The sequence below is a fragment of the Pseudophryne corroboree genome, chromosome 4, assembly GCF_028390025.1.
Source record: "Pseudophryne corroboree isolate aPseCor3 chromosome 4, aPseCor3.hap2, whole genome shotgun sequence".
Lineage (NCBI taxonomy): Eukaryota > Metazoa > Chordata > Amphibia > Anura > Myobatrachidae > Pseudophryne > Pseudophryne corroboree.
This window is the reverse complement of record NC_086447.1, coordinates 358,003,632-358,021,765: the sequence shown is the minus strand read 5'-3', so window position 1 is coordinate 358,021,765 and position 18,134 is coordinate 358,003,632.

Below are 18,134 nucleotides of genomic sequence, written 5' to 3'. Positions count from 1 at the left end.
CCCCTTGTTTAAACTTGCATTGTTAAACTTAAGTTACACACCCTCCAGTGTTTACTTAAAAAGAGTGTGTAGCACATTCAGGAACCTTGATTTAACCAATTTACCAAGATGTTGTCTTTTGTGGGGGCCCAAACAAACTAAGCACTTCAGCCACAAATGTGGCAGTCCCTGTCACTGAGGTGCTTGATTTGTTAAACTGTGTATGTTATTTTTAATATAAGCATACTGTATGGGCTGGAGGGTGGAAGGACTAGTCCATCGTGCACCACTTTACATTATGGGCTATGCCAAGATTGTTTGTGTTTTTTACAGGCAGTATATACTGTAATACTGTACTTTACTTGGGCATTGATGTTCAGTATCTTGCAAGACCATTTATCACCAGCTTCACATCCAAGCATATAGGCCCTGTTTCATTATGTCCAGCTTTTACACAGATTATAGAGGGCTCTTAATAGTTTATTGGAAATAATGTAGACAAAAAAGAAATCACCACTAATTCCAAAACAATTTTGACTTTTTCTCTACTGAACAAAGGGAAATAAAACAAACAAAACAGAATAGTGTGTTATTCTTTCCCATTTAATATACCTGCGCATGGGCACTGAGCTGCGGATGCACCTTAGTATGTCGAGCCACCCATTCATTCCTATGGCCATGTGCGTGTATACGCTTGTATTCATCATAGTTGTGGGCAGGGTTTGGTATGAGTTACCACCAGATGGGATGCTGGCTGTCTCTATATACCGACAGCAGCATCCCATCAGCCGGAATCGCAGCAGCGAGTCTTCTTGCAGGCCTGATGGCTCGCTGCAGTTGCCACAGGTTCTATTCCCACTCAATTGGTGGTGTGGACCCACCGATCAAGTGGGAATACAGTGCGACTATCGGGATTGCATTTTTAAGCATTTCGCTGGCTGGCGAGATTCCGGCATCAGTCTTGTGAACACTAGGAGCCTGACAGATGGCTTTTAACTACATCCCCATAGGTACACTAGTCACACCTGCTTTGCTGTCGATAAGACCCTCAGTGGCTAAGCTGAGGGTGGCTACATCTAGTATAAGGCAGGTAGATGTCAGCTGGTAGTGCTTCCATAGGATGCAAATGAAATAGAACTATCATTACTACCATTGGATGCAAATGAAATAGAATTGTATGGCATAGCTGTGTTATTTTGCATAAGTACATTGAACTATCATTACTACCATCGGATGCAAATGAAATAGGATTGTATGGCATAGCTGTGTTATTTTGCATAGGTACATTGAACTATCATTACTACCATTGGATGCAAATAAAATAGGATTGTATGGCATAGCTGTGTTATTTTGCATAGGTACATTGAACTATCATTACTACCATCGGATGCAAATGAAATAGGATTGTATGTCATAGCTGTGTTATTTTGCATAGGTATATTGCAAAAGATTTTTTTTTCTTTTTTTCTTTGTAAAGATTTAGTTGTCTGCCTTGTTGGTATGTAATGTTTGTTTGTCTAAGCTAATTTATAGCCTTAGCTTTAAAGGGGGATTGTAATGGGAGGAGTTTGCAATCATTGCATTCACATGGCAATAGTTCCTATTTAAAGTCTAGTATAAGGCTGGTAGCCGTCGGCTGGTAGTGCTTCCATAGAAGTGCTCACATAAAAGTGTTATTATAATATTAGCATTATACCTGCGTTAAACCAAAGGAAAACAGAAGGGAAACAACATCACACCAAAACTATGCCATAAGGACTGCCTTAATGCCTCAAAAGTATGTAATTCATCTTATGCATATTATCTGTCTTTTTAAACTAAGAAAAGACATCCCCAATTTACTCACTATAGTTCTCTCTTATGCAAACTCATGTTTTTTTAATTTGCTTGTAATTGGCATTGCATGTGTGGGGAAGTTGTTCAGTGAAACAGTTTATTACTGCATGCTGTCTGGTGTTTACCTCCTTAACCATTGCCCATTTGTGGTTAGGTGTACTATATATTTACATTTGGTGAGGTGTAGTCATGGTGTAAAGGGCAGATTGTGATTCCTGTTTAGTAAAAAAAACAAATACCAAACACTGAGCAACATCACCAAAAAGGTAATTTCAACTTTAAACTTGTCATTTATTTTGTACTGTCTGGACATGGCTACTAATAACAGATGCACAAACCTATTAAAGCTATGTGTGCAAATGCTAGGAGCTTAGGACACAAATTCCAGAGCTAATTGCGATAATGACAAAAGATAACCTGGATATTGTGGCGATTACAGAGTTATGATGCAATGAGAATCATGACTGGGACGTAGCTATGACAAGACACAGGGCGATCAGGCACAGGTCATATAGATATAATAGTATTGATGAAAGGAAAGACCAAAATTGGACAGTAAGTTACCATAATTAGTGGGAAGGAGAAAAATATATACAATTTTCTCCTATTGTGTGCTGTCCTAGTTGGTGGTGCGCCCAGAGCCAGAAAGTACACAGACTAGCAATTGCTAGTCTGGGACGTAGCTATACCACGATACAATTTATTTAGAAAGGATAGAATGGGAAGAATAGGAAGAGGAGTAGCAATGTATGTGAAAAAAAGCATAAGTGCTACTTTAATACAAAATATTGAAGACAAAACTTAGGCCCTTTGGGTCACCACAGAAACCAGGGAGAAGGACATTATTTGCATTGGGGTGATCTATAGACCACCAGGCCAGGGGCAGGTTTTGGACAGAAACCTATTGTTGGAGATCTCGAAAATGGCTTTAAAGTGAGAAGTCATAATCATGGGAGACTTTAATTTACCTGATGTAAATTGGGAGGGGTCCTTTGTAAGTTCAGCTACAAGTGGCAAATTTCTACATTCCTTACAGGGAGCATCTCTCAAGCAATTTGTGAGGGAGCCCACTCGCAAAGACTCAATATTAGATTTAATTCTTACAAATGGTGACAGGATATCCGACATATATGTGGGTGAGCACCTGGGATCCAGTGTTCATCAAGAAGAAAAACAAAGTTTTTGGATTTTAGAAATGCAGACTTTGCAAAAAAATGGGGAGATGTTTAAGTGATTCATTGGCGGACTGGAGGAACTTGGATGGGGTGCAGGAGAGGTGGGGAAAATCTGAAAAGTGCAATACTGAGGTCAACAGACCTTTGTATCAAAAGGGTTAGGAAAAGCACCAGGAAAAGGTAGCCAGTGTGGTTCACAAAAGAAGTATCAACTAGTATGAATGCAAATAAAATGGCTTTTAGGAAATACAAACAGACTCAAAATAATAATGACAAAGAGGTGTATCTTGACAGATTGAAGGATGCTAAGAAAGTGATCAGACGTGCCAAGGCAGAAGCTGTGGAGACAATGGACCAGTCAGTAGATAAATGGGGCAAAACTTTTTTTAAGTATATAAATGAAAGGAGAAAATCAAATGGATGAATAATAAGACTTAAGACAGAGAGTGAGAATTTGGTGGAGGGAGACAAGGCAATAGCAGATCACCTAAATAATTATTTTTGCTCAGTATTTACTACAGAAGGAGAAGGGATGGGGCACAGTTAAGTTGCAAGGACATTCATAAAAATAAGGTAGATGAAAGTACATTTACAGAGGAGACGGTCCAAACAGAACTTTCAAAACTAAAAGTGGATAAATCAATGGGGCCAGATGGGATACACCCAAGTATACTAAAAGAGCTAAAAGATATGCTGGTGGCACCATTAACAGAATTATTTAACCAGTCACTAAATACAGGTGCCATTCCTGAGGACTGGAAAAGAGCGAATTTAGTTCCACTCAGGGACGTGCAGTGAGCTAAATGGCTCAGGTGGTACTAGCTGGCCCTAGAGCCAGATTTACACACAATATATGAGTCAAAGGGTACATCTGGGAATTATACACAGGCGCAGCAGTATCAACTCCTGGAAATTTGGTGAGTTTTGATCAGAGATGGCGGAAAAGATAGGTAGGTGAGGCACTGCCTCACCTGCCATAGATTTTTTACTCCAGAGTTTTGGCTATAAAAATGATTAGAAAATGCAAAGGAGATATTTCTAACATATTCTTTGTATTTATCCTATACTTTACACAGTCAAAACTCTGGCACAAATGTAAGTATGACAAGAAAGGCTCTGCCTCAACTGCCTCACCCCACCGCACGTCACTGGTTCCACTGTACAAAAGCAGAAGCAAGGAAGAAGCAAGTAACTACAGACCAGTAGACCTTACATCAGTAGTAGGGAAAGTAATAGAAAAACTATTAAAAGAAAGAGTTGTGGAATATCTTAAATCAAACAATTTACAGGATCCCAAACAGCATGGATTTACTGGTGGGAGATCATGCCAAACAAATCTTATTGACTTTTTTGACTCTGTGATTAAAATAATAGATCAAGGGGGAGCTGTAGATGTAGCATATCTAGACTTTAGTAAGGCATTTGACACTGTCCCACATTGCAGACTGCTAAATAAACTTGAAAGCGTGAGGGGAGATTATAAAACAGTTAAATGGATAAGAACCTGGTTGCAGGATAGGAAACAGACAGTTGTAGTAAATGGAGTGCAATCTATGGAGGTAAATGTTACCAGTGGAGTACCCCAGGGATCTGTACTCGGACCAGTTCTCTTTAATATCTTTGTTGGTGACATTGCAAATGGTATTGAAGGGAAAGTATGCCTTTTTGCAGATGATACAAAGATATGTAACAGGGTAGACACACCAGGAGGGGTAAAACAAATGACTGATGACCTAGATAGGCTTGAAAAATGGTCAAAAATGTGGCAACTACAGTTTAATGCTAAAAAATGCAAAATCATGCATTTGGGTCTCAAAAACCCAAAGGCTAAATATAGTATCAAGAGTACTATAACGGAAACTACTGAGGAGGAAAGGGATTTAGGAGTCACTATTTCAAGTGACTTAAAGGCAGGAAAGCAATGCAACAAAGCAATGAGAAAGGCAAGTCAGATGCTTGGTTGCATAGGGAGAGGAATCAGTAGCAGGAAAAAAGAAGTAATAATGCCACTGTATAGGTCATTGGTACGGCCTCATCTGGAATACTGTGTCCAGTTCTGGGGACCATATCTCCAGAAAGATATAAATACATTAGAGAGTGTACAGAGAAGGGCAACTAAAATGGTGCATGGCCTACATTACAAAACTTACCTGGAAAGGCTAAAACATCTTAACATGTATAGTTTGGAGGAGAGAAGGGAAAGGGGGGACATGATAGAAACTTTCAAATATACCAAAGGTTTTAACAAAAATCAGGAGGGAAACATTCTTCAAAGGAAGAGAAATATTATAACTCGAGGACATACACTGAAACTGAATGGAGGCAGGTTCAGGGGAAATTTAAGGAAAAATTACTTCACAGAAAGGGTAGTGGATAAATGGAATAGCCTCCCATCAGAGGTGGTAGAGGCTAAGACTGTAGAGCAATTTAAACATGCTTGGGATAGGCATATGAATATCCTTACAAAGAATTAAGTTTCAAAAAGGGTTGAGATTACCTAAAGGATGAAAAAAAGGGGGCAGACTAGATGGGCCAAGTGGTTTTTATCTGCCGTCAAAATCTATGTTTCTATCTACATTCTGTGACAGTGTAAATTTCATCTAAATGTACAGACTGATAAGAGAAACAAAAATGTACAGCTGCCTACACTCTTTACATGTCTACAAATGATAGATGTAAAGAGTCAAATATGGATGGTGTAAATTATCAGAGGTCTAATAAAGTGTGCTCTCAATTTGAAGGTTACTTTACAGAAAATTACTCTAGCAACTATCATTTTAAGGGCCCTCATTCTAGATGGAACAGTGCTAATGAGCCCTTTTTAGTATACACAAGTGCTAAATAAACCATTATAGCAGTTCAGCCTAGTTTTATTTACCTTTTAACTGTGGATTAACTGCTTAACCCTTAGTATACCAAGGGGGATCTTCTGAGGACCCCAGAATGTTATTTTTTATGATCCTGCCATATCTATAACAACTATATTACTTCTGATTTTTCTATGTGTCCAGCATCGGATAAAGATAAATACAGTGTAATTAGGATTGGATTAAGATAAATACTGTGTAATTAGGCTTATAAAATGTTCTTTAAAAAAACCTGTAAATAATAAAAACACTATACTACGTTACAAATGCAGAACATTTTATATGTGAGAAACACAGGAAAACAACCACCACTGTGACATGTGCTAAGAACTGTAGCGATGGCAACACATGAATAGTGATGTATTGTTACCGTAGTAAAATGATATAACCTTTTTTACCAGAATATACAGTATCCAATTGGATATAAAAATGTACACACTATAATGAAGAAGAATATATGGCTTTTATTGGCCAACTACTCTTGAAATAATAAACGAAATATTTTATGCTGTCATACCCTTACTAAAATGTATCCCTTCAGAAAGCCCCAAAACATAATTAAAGTAATTTACTGCATCAAACAGTTGAGCTTTAGACAAAAAACCGTGGGGTCCTCTGAAGACCCCAGCTTGGTAAAGTACTTTGACGAGGTAGGCTTGGTATATTAATGGTTAATTTATTGTTAGAGTCAGACACCACAGCATTATAGGATGTAATATACCTAACAAATGTTTGGCTCTAAACATTAACCTAATAGAAAAAATATCTATATCGTTTTCTTTATAGTTATGACTCTTAGTATAATTAAGCAATCAATGCTTTACCTGGCTACCGCTACATAAATACTCGGTCTCCATTTCCCTTTACTGGTTTTGACCCTCTCATTTTAATTTTGATTAATAAAAATATTCTATAAGGTTGTTTACATTATTAAACTGCCATCATGTTTGTTACTGTTTCGCCACTATGTTTAATAGATGTGCTTTATTATTTTAAACTGTAATGTGTTTGTGCCGCTGGCATGTCACTTAGTTTAGCCAGCCAGCTCAAAGCAACCTTTGACCAATATTGGTGAAAACAACATTGTGAGCTGTGAGATTGTCTAAATTAATTAGAAATGCTGGAAATGAATTTTATTAATGTAACCCACTGGTAGTGGTAGAAGAGGGAACGCTAGGGGTTACATCTAAATAGAGCACCCTTTGGCAGGTTAATGGTGGAGAAGGGTGTTTACAATGTTTACAGATGCAATCACTTGTAAGTAGCAGGTGATATATATTTAAATATGACTATGTACAGTGATACTTTACATATCGTAAGAGCAAAACTTTTCAGGTGTTGTGTGTAGTTTGAGGTTCTCATAGACTAGCACCATGGCAGTGATTTGTCACTTGTGTAACTCAGCCGCAGCGCTGAATGTCAGCCATAAACTCAGCAGTGGCAGGACCTATGTACCCAGCGCAAGTCACATTATTCTGCACAACCACTTCCAACTATGTAATGTCTCCATCGCTGAGATGTAGGTGGAGGTGGTGAGTTGGTGGCTGGTTGTAACAGGGAACCTTCGGGAAGGGCACGTGCTGCTAGCCTACACATAGCCAGAGCGAGGTGCAGGGGGCTTGCGCTGGGGAGGAAAGTGGAGGCTATAAAGTGGAGGTGGGCACTCGGTGGAGGCACATTTGTTAGTTACCCATCCGTTAGACATAAGGGAGGGTTATATTGATATTAATAATACTGTAGGAACAAAAACTGGTCCAAATGATATGATTTTAGCTGTTTTTTGTATCAATTAATAAAGAAATCCAAAACCAAAACATTTTTGGGTAGTTTTGCCAAAATCAAAACCCAATGAAGATTTTAAACAGAAATAAAAACATGCAGTCCACACACTTCTATAATAAATATGGATTGCTTCCTAATAAAAAAAAATAAAAAACATTGCACCTACAAGAACTACTGAAGTAACTTCTTCATTCTGTTTTGGTCTGAAATAATCCAAAACTATTATTAACATGAATAATGCAAAAGAAAAAATCTTTATTGAACCCGCAGACTGCTCCCAGTGATTCCCCTATACCCAATGAGAAAAAAACAGTCATCCTAATGACTTAATAGCCAGGATATTTAAAAGAAAGCCTCCACTGTAATAACACAATGCTTCTCCATGATGTAGGTGGTCTGTGCAGTGGATATCTGACCTCATCAATCTCAGTACCTTGTGCTCTGCACAGAATTTCTCAATGCATGTTGCAGCAGATGCATTATATAAGAGCAAAATCCTTTTTCACCAGATACCACCAGAGGAGGGAATATATGGGGGTTGCTTGGGCTTGGACCAAAAGTGTTATTGGCAGAGAGCATATTGTATGTGTCAAGGAGAAAATGAGGTGATAATATGTCACACATGCCCATCCCACTCTTTCCTTTCCACATACACCCATCAGCCACTACATTAAAACAGTTTCCTAATCCAGCTCTGATCCAGCAAGATATGGAATCCACAAGTCCTTGAAAGGTGTCTTATGGTATCTGGCACCAAGATGTTAACAGCAGATCCTTTAAGTACTGTAAATTGCAAGTTAAGGCCTTCATGGCTCAGAAATATTTTCCAGCACATCCCACTGATACGCAATTGGATTGAGATCTGGGAAATTTGGAGGCCAAGTCAACACCTTGAACTCTTTGTCATGTTTCTTAAACCATTCCCGATATATTAGGGGATAACAATCCCATTAAGGTGTGAACTTGGTTTGTAACAATGTTTAGGTAGGTGGTATGTGTCAATAAAAACTGGATGGCATTGATGCAACTTTTGCCTTCCACATTAAACTGCATATATCTACATCCCCCTTTTCAAATATAAGGAAACAAACAGGTGCCTAGGTGTAATACAGTGTAACATATGTTTCATACAGGGACAGTGTACAACATAGAATAAACATAAACTGAATAATTGGAGATTAAGCAACATATTCCTGGAATGTTGGACTAGGCCTGGAAATTATCCCTGGCCTGGTGACAAAGAAATAAGATCGTGTGGCTGGTGTCTGAATGGACTCACTATTGGGCAAGGGCATGGGGCTGTCCTGGTCCCCAACAGTTGAATCTTCAGAGTACTCATTGACAATGATAATGGGGGTTCAGATGACCTCAGTCAGTGTCAGGTGAGGTAAATGGTGTTGGCTTACACAACCCTAGGAGGTGACACATATTGTGCTTATACAAGCCCCCATCAAATTGGACTATACAGTTATTGTGCAGATGGCAGATCCCTGCAACAATCCAACTGTGTCAAAACTGAAAGGGTATGGATGTAAATGGTCTGTCCAGGAAACAATGGTCTGCAGAGCATACTGCACATTATTATGAACTTTTGCTATAAGTTTGAAATTGATGGTGGCAGTAATGGTATGAGTGTATCTGGACAGAAGGCATTATGCAGGAGAGGGAAATCCCATCTCTTGGAGTTTTTCTCAAATTTAGGTGCACCATAAATGCTTCAGAACTATCTCTATAACATTTATATAACAGGTGCTTCACAGAACTTAATGTCCTTTCTGCTAGTCCATTGGATTGTTCATCATGAAGATTGTTGGTGACATATGAGATGTCCCATTTATTGAGGAAAGTCTGGAACTCACCACTTATGAACCGCATGCCATTGTTAGTAAGTAGCTTGCATGGAATGCCCTGTGCAGAAAAGTGTCTTTTCTTTTTGTTGATGACCGTGGCAATTGTCTGGTTAGATAATCTTTCTCGAACCAAGTGTAATCTTCAAAAAGACCTTTATTGACAATGGACCAAGAGAGGTCAGGAATCTCATGGAGCATTAAGTGGTTCCTTGGCATGATGGACCCATAAAGCATTGCATGGGGTACAGGCAGAGAAAACACACTTAATGTCAGCAGCCATAGAGAGCCAAAACAGGGTATACTTAGCCCACCCTATAGTGGCATTATGCCTATGCTGTCCCTGGTGGGCCTGCTGAGCATAAAATCCTTGAAGGGTATAAGCTATCACAAAACACTGACCATGCAGAAGGATGCCATCCAAGAGGGTCAGTTCATCACTGACAGCAAAGAAAGGTTTGACATCATGAGGAAATTCCTTGGAGGAAGAATGCAAGCCATACAAGGCACCACAAGCCATCTATTTGCAGGGGTTATCCTTGAGTGTCGCATCACAGCACTGCTCCATGGACCTGGAGCAGAGGACATCAAACTCCATGACATACAGGTCATCTTAAGCATCAGGACACCTGATTCCGGAGGGTGAGCACACTAAAAGGCATCAGCAACATGAAGGTCCTTGTCACATTTATACACTACATCAATATGGGAATTTTTTAGATTGAGTACAGTATGTTACATTGGATTTGTGCTGAGGCAGTATTTACAGGTTTGAGTCAAATAGTAATCAGGGTTTGGAGGTCTGTCTCAGCCAGCACTGGTTGCCCATAGATGAACTTATGAAACTTTTGACAACAAAGTCTAGAGCTAACAGTTCCTTTTCATTTTGAAAGTAACATGACTCATTCTCAGTAAGGGACATGGAAGCAAAACAAATGAGTTTGCTACACTGCAGGCAAAAAGCACCAACACCATGCTGGGAGCAGAGTTTACAACATGAACATGCACACCTAAACTTGGAGCACCAGGCTAAAAGTGAGCAAAGCCTTGATGCATGAATACTGCAGACTAAATTTATCTTCGGAGATAGGCATGTATTGGACAGCCTATGACTTGCCAGGATCCATCTTAATACCCTCTGAAGTTAGGAGAGGGCCAAAATACAGGACCTCAGTTACTCGAAACAATAGTTATTAAGGTTTAACTGTATGTTGATTTCATGAATTCTTTAGAGGACCTTGCTGAGGTGTATGTGCTGTTCTTCCATGGGGGATCATTCAGAGTTGATCGCTCGCTAGCAACTTTTTGCAGCCATGCAAACGCATAGTCACAACCCACAGGGGAGTGTATATTAGCTTTGCAAGTGTGCAAACAATTGCAACTGAGCACTACAAAAACAGTTTGTGCAGTTTCTGAGTAGGTCTGAACTTACTCAGCCCTTGTGATCACTTCAGCCTGTCCGGTCCCGGAATTGATGCCAGACACCCGCACTGCACATGCCTGGACACGCCTGCGTTTTTCCAACCACTCCCTGAAAACGGTCAGCTGCCACCCATAAATGCCTTTTCCCTGTCAATCTTCTCACGATCGGCTGTGTGATTGGATTCTTTGTTAAATCCATCGCCCAGCAACAATCCACTTTGTACCCGTACAAACGCGCCTGTGCATTGCGGTGCATACGCATGCGAGTTTTGACCTGATCACAGTGCTGCAAAAAGTTGCTAGCGAGCAATCAACTTGGAATGACCCCCATGGTGCCTTTCACAATGATCTTATAAAAGTATCCCTTGAAGAGACGCTCCATGCAATGTTGAAATACTTCACTGTCAGTGCATATACTGTAGGGCATTTGGGCAAAGGAATACAGATGTGTTCACATCAGTAGCGGATCTTGCTATGGGCACGCAGGTTTTTTGCTCCGGTTGCCGCCGCCATCTGGAGGGTGCCGCCGCCATAGCAAGATCCGCTACTGGTGCCCCCGGTCCTTGGTAGATACGGTGCAGTGCGGTGCACAATGAAGTCATCGTGCACCGCACAGCATTGTGGGAGTGGCACATAGACACTAGGGGTCATGATTGACCTCTAGTGTCTATGCGGCACTATGGGAGAGACGTCATGATGTCTCTCCCATAGATTAGAGGAGCGGCGCTGGCAGCCGGAGATGGAGGGCAGCAGCGATCGGGAATCAGGAGCGGGGATGGTGTGTATTAATTAATTAATTTTTTGTAAGCGGCACAACTCTACTGGGGTCACAAATGGGGGCACAACTCTACTTGGGGCACAAACAGGGGCACAACTCTACAGGGGGCATAACTAACCATGCCCCTTTATGAAGCCATGCCCCTATTTTTGCCCGAGGTGCCACAAGGGCTAGAACCGGCCCTGTTTCACATACACCTTTCCCTAATTTAACCATATGGTCAAATTAGCCATGCATTTTAATCTGCGATTTAGCCATGCCTTGTGATTTTTTTCTTAAAATATGCTTTAATCTGCTGCTTTCTATAAATTATTTTGCAGCAAAAATATATTGGGAAGCTATCCGGGTGGTCTTCAAGTTGCCAACTGTCGGGATCCCGGCATACAGTATACCGGCACCGGAATCCTGACAGCCGGCATACCGACAGTTTTTCTCCCTCATTGGGGTCCACAACCCCCCTGGAGGGAGAATAAATAGTGTGGTGCGTGTAGTGCGCCACCGTGCCCGCAGCGAGCCCGCAAGGGGCTCATTTGCGCTCGCCACGCTGTCAGTATGCCGGCGGTTGGGCTTCCGGCGCTGGTATGCTGGTCGCCGGGAGCCCAGCTGCCGGCATACCATACCACACCCAGCTATCCAATTGTTACTCTTGGTGGAGTGTCTTACCCATGCTAAGCATTTTGAGTTAAATGAAGCAAAAAGGGAAAGTTTAATGAGGACACATATGTACTTTATCACAGGTGTCATGGATAATTCCTTGTCCATTGTGATCCACCAGGATCCAAACTTGGCACCCGGAGTGGTAAATATCTTGCCATTTGGCGTATCACCTATTACTTGCTCCACAGTTACAAGGGCGTAATATGGTCTCGTAAGAGCTTTTTTCAGAAGCACAGTCAATGCAGATGCATACTGAACCATAATTTTTTTACTACAGCAACAATAGCCAACACCCATGGGGTGACTTCTACCACTGGAGAAATTATGTCTGATGCTGTCATGCAATCTTAACTTTACTATCACTTTATCCTTCATAGCCAGAGGCACATGTCTTGGAAAACATACTGTGGGAGAAATGGCATCGTTGAAATGCATGTGATAGGTGACTGGGGGTTTCCCAATGATATTATAATTGAACAGATCAGCAAAGTCTTACTCAGGAGCATGTGTTTTGTGATTTGTGTACTAGAGGCATTCACCTGACATGATGTTACACTTGAAACCAGTGTACTTTTTTATTTTTATGCATTATTAGTTTCCTTAGCTATTATAGTGGTAAATATTTTACCCTTTTTGTCTGGGGTGTTTTACAGTGGAGTGTCTACAGTATGAACTTGATGCAGTGGAACATGCAGTGTAAGGTTGTCTGTCATTAGATTTAGACTTGGATCAGCACTACCATGCAAAATTATTTTGTTTGGCAAAATAATTGCAGCATTTATCTAAAGCAGAATTTGTAGCCTTCATGGAAATTGTGACCGCTGCAATTCACACACCATTTTTGTTGCTGCAAGTGTTGCACAGTTCATATACATCAGACTCTTTTAAACTCCTTTGCACTGCTTATGCAGCATGCATTATGTTTATGGCTGTGTTCATTGTTAATCTGAAGTAATAAATGTGCACAAGTAACTTCATTATAAATCCTACACATAATTCTGCTTCTGAACTCTTTTATTGGTGTGTCTGGATCCTCCTGATCCAACCCCTTTCAAATAGACTAATGTGTCTGCTTTATCAACAGCCTTAGTGCCCGCTAGGTTGGTCAGGGTATATTCCTGTTCCTTTTTTTATTTTTCTGAGAGTCACTGGGGAAACTCTGTTCTTTTTTCTTCACTTTTAAGTGAACAGAGTATATTCTGATACAACACCATAGTTATAACTCAAACTAAACTTTGCAAAGTAGAATTGATGTGCTACACATTTACATCTTTCTGATTAGCCCAGATAGCACATTACTGCATATGACAGCTCATTTCTTCATAAGATACTGTATAAGAGAGCACATTATTGTACAAGAATCATTGTAAATCTAAATGGGATGCGGTTATGTGACCGGTGATCTGGAGGCCGCTGGTCACTATTCTGAGGCCGGGATCCCGAAGGCTGAATAGCCCGACGGTCAACATGCCAACTAACAGAGACTATTCCCACTCCTGGGTGAACACAACACCCATAGAACTTCATTGCACTTGCCCCCCCCCAACCATCTAAAAGCCGGGATCACGCCATCAGTATGGTGACCAGCGGTCTTCCAACCACTGGTCACACATACCCAACCCATCTAAAACAGGGGTGTCATTACATTTATAAGTTGGGGGTGCAAGTTAGATCCTACTTTTGTTGCCCCTAGTGGCGGAGCCACCAGGGAGGAGGAGGCGGTACTACGGGGATGAAATAGAGGCAGCATCACGGTTGGGAGGAGGTGGAGAGAGAGGGGGAGAGTGTCAGGGATAGAAAGAGGGAGAGAGATAGAGAGAGACCATGTCAGAGAGAGGGAGAGACAGTGTCAGGAAGAGAGAGAGTATCAGGGAGAGCAAGCGAGAGAGAGAGTGTCAAGGAGAGAGAGTGGGACAGTGAGAAAGGTAAAGGAGCGAGCGGGAGAGACACTACCTGATTACACAGCACATCTGCAGGTCTCTCATGGAGGCAGACACTACTCTGCATTAGGCCATGCCCCCCTAAACACTCACAATTCACTGCACAACTCTGCTGGGAGTCGAGGGTGGGGGAGCATTGCTTGGACTTGCAACTGACCGCACATCGCTCCTCCTGTACATCAGCCAGCGCCTCTCATGTTTTTTTTGGGCGGGGGCAGCTGCCCTTTGTTCTTTCCCCCGTTCCAAAGCCTCTGATCTGAACAGTTTCAATCAAAGCATTGTGGATTTGTATTTTAACATGAATAGTTATGTATTGCAAATTACCCTTTTTCCATATAATAACCTTTTCAAGTACAATATACTGTATCGACAAAGTATTTTCTATGCAGAGCAAGAAGACAACTAGCCATCACTCATTCACTGTTATCACCGTTTTATACAGTATTTGCCCCCCCCCCTGTTATTGTAAACTACAGCTGAACAAATGTCAGAAAGGAATTACCAGACAATTGACTGCAAGTCACACAACTGTTCCAGTGATGCTAAGAAATAAAACCTAAATATAGCTTACAATACCATAAAACATTAGATCAACTAAAATCACCTTTAACTTTTAACCATTCTCTAAAAAAATATCTATCTCTCCAGTGGTGTAAGTTTGTATCAGATGCCCAGCTGGGAAATAGATGATTGTGCCCCCCAGCCACCTACAATCCTGTCCCACTAACACCCTACCAGCACACATACAACCCTCTCTTTCACCTTCAGCACACCAGCATCTCCCAAACATATGCCCTCATTCACCACCAACATCCTAGGAGCGCCCTACTTCTTCACTATTAGCACCCTAGCAGTACACACATTATTCACACAATAATAATAATAATAATAATAATAATAATAATAATAATAATACTATCAGCAGGAGCTGGTTGGCAACTTTTAGCCTTGGAGGCAAGTCCAGAGCACTGGTCCATTAGTAATGGCGCACCCTTAAATGGAGGTTTTAGGTATAATAAATAAATAAATAAATATTTATAAAAAATTAGGTCTGGTGTTACTTAACCCAAAGATACTTTATTATTATAAATTTTACCTTGTAAATAATAAAAAATAAATAATGCAAAAAGCAAAAAAAATAGCTTAGTGGGGGTGATGTATTATTGTGGCACTTATCATTCGATACTGTTCTATATGCTTCGCCTCTTAACAAGGCAAAGCAGGAAGCAATGTTTCCAACATGTATTAACCCAGCTGCCAGAGTCCTGTAGCACATCAGTATTAGGTGTCTTTCCTCCTGGCTAGCCCCAATGGACTTACGTGAAATCTCGCAAACATTAAGCTGATGTTCTGGCATGAACACAGCCGCTGCACAATATAAATGAGAGCAGGAAAGCCTGCTGATATATGAAAAATGATAAGCCACAAAAGTCCACTTATTGTTTTCTTGCATCATCTGCATGATTTCCTTTGCCATACAATAGTAATGTGATGGCAAAATCATTAGATGTTTGCAGATATCATAGAGAAAAGTAATTTTTTTCTATATTTTCTGTTAACAAACAAACAAACAAACATGTTCAATGTGAGGGCTCTATTCATGTACATCACGAAAACTGAATTGCTACTTATCACTATACGTTGCATAATTACAGAGCCCTTGCTCAGGACCTTCTTCACGGATCTCCTGTTGAAGTTCAATCAGTCAACACCACGGCAGTGGCTTATCTCAATCACCATGGGGGAGGGAGGCTCGCAGTGTCTTCACAATGGCAGAAGTGGCTCAGATTCTCACCTGGGTAGAACACCGTCTACCAGCCCTCTCCAGAAGTCATCAACTGGGGAGCAGACTTCCTCAGTCGCCAAGATGTGCATGTCAGAGAGTGGTCTCTACACCTGGAAGTCTTTCAGTTTCTAACGGTCAAATGGGGTCTTCTGGACATGGACCTCATAAACTCCAGACACAACTACAAAGTACCCATATATGGGTCCAGAACGAGGGATCCAGATGCAACCTTCATGGACGCCCATGGTCCTTCCATCTGGCATATCTCTTCCTTCTGGTATCTCTCCTTCCCAGAGTGCTCCACAAATTCAAATAGGAAGGCGGCATGATAATCTTAATTGCTCCAGCATGGCCCAGACACCATTGGTTCACAGATCTTCAGTGTCTTTCCATAGATGTACCATTTCCACTTCCTCTGTGACCAGACCTCTTGTCACAAGGTCCCTGTCTACATCCAGACCTAGCCCACCTGTCTTTAATGGCATGCCTCTTGAGTCATCCATCCTGAGGGATAAAGGATTTTCCCATTCGATTATTCAGACTATGCTCCGAGCAAGGAAACAGTCCTCAGCTCGTATCTATTACCTCATGTGGCACTGTTACTTCCAGTGGTGCCCTCTTCAACACTATGATCCTCTGGTGTTTTGGATTTATAGATTCTTGGCATTTCTGCAGGCTGGCCTTGACATGGTCCTTCTCCTTGCTTCTCTTAATGTTCAGGTCTCTGATCTGTCTGTCTGGTTCCAGAGAAGACTTGCTCCTTTACCGGATGTCCATACCTTCCTTCAGGGGGTACTACAAATTCAGCCTCCCTTTGTCCCTCCAGTGGCTCCTTGGGATATGTCATTGGTCCTTTGAACTTTGCAACAGTCTCACTTTGAGCTGTTAGGCTCTGTTGACCTCAAATCGTTACCATTAAGACTTTCATTCATGCAGACTCCCTGACTTGTGGACACTCTCATGACACTCCCCTTTTTGATTTTTCATCATGATAGGGCTGTCCTCTATACTAAGCAGGGCAACCTCCCCAAGGTGGTATCCAGATTTTTCATCATGATAGGGCTGTCCTCTATACTAAGCAGGGCAACCTCCCCAAGGTGGTGTCCAGATTCCATCTCAACAGGGAAATTGTATTGCCAGCCTTACATTCACCTGGCCTCTCTGAGGGGGAGGCCTCTTGTATGTGGTCCATGCTCTGTGGCTCTACATGGACCATATTAGTTCCATTAGAAAAACAACAAAGCAAAAGAAAATACATATGACAGGTTAAAAATATGATACACATGCTCTATATAAACTTCTTAAGAAGTTGAAGTCGGAGAGTCCAGAATGCCAAAGGCTGTAGGGGCACTGAATATAGTAGAATGTCCATTTTTTCCATTATATTATCCCCATTGGAACCATTTCATGTTGATAGATGAAGCTTTGGAGGAATAGATACATTCCACCATGTCAAATAAATAATGCTTGTGGATTTTATTTAGAATTAATAAAATATTAGGCATTTATGCGGATTGCCACATCTCGGCAATAGAAGCTTTAGTAGTTATTAAAAAGTGTCCCATAAGGCAATGGTCACCTCATGACATTTGTTGCAGAGAGACATGAAACAACAGTTAGTGGTTCTACAAAAGCATCAAAAAACAAAACAGCACTTATCAAAATAAATACTTCTGTCCAGAGTGGCCTCAACAAAGGGCACGACCAGAAGATTTGGGTCAATTTGTAAAACATTTAGGAGTGATTTGATGCATTTAGAAATTTTAAAGCAGGTTTTAAAAATTATATCCCAATCTTCTTTAGATAGGGTTTGAGAGAAATCTTTTTCCTATCAACTTGGCATGAAAGCTTCCCATGAACACTATCCAAAAGCTGATATTGATACCACCATGAAATAATCCCCTTATGCTGTAGAGAGTGAAAATGAGACACCAACATAAGGGGAAAAGACAATTTTTTGATTGGTAGGGGTAAATAGCACTGCATCCAATGTCACAGTTGTAAATATGTATAAAAGTCTTAAGACAGGATATTAAAATGACTTTGTAGAGATAGAAAGGAAGCT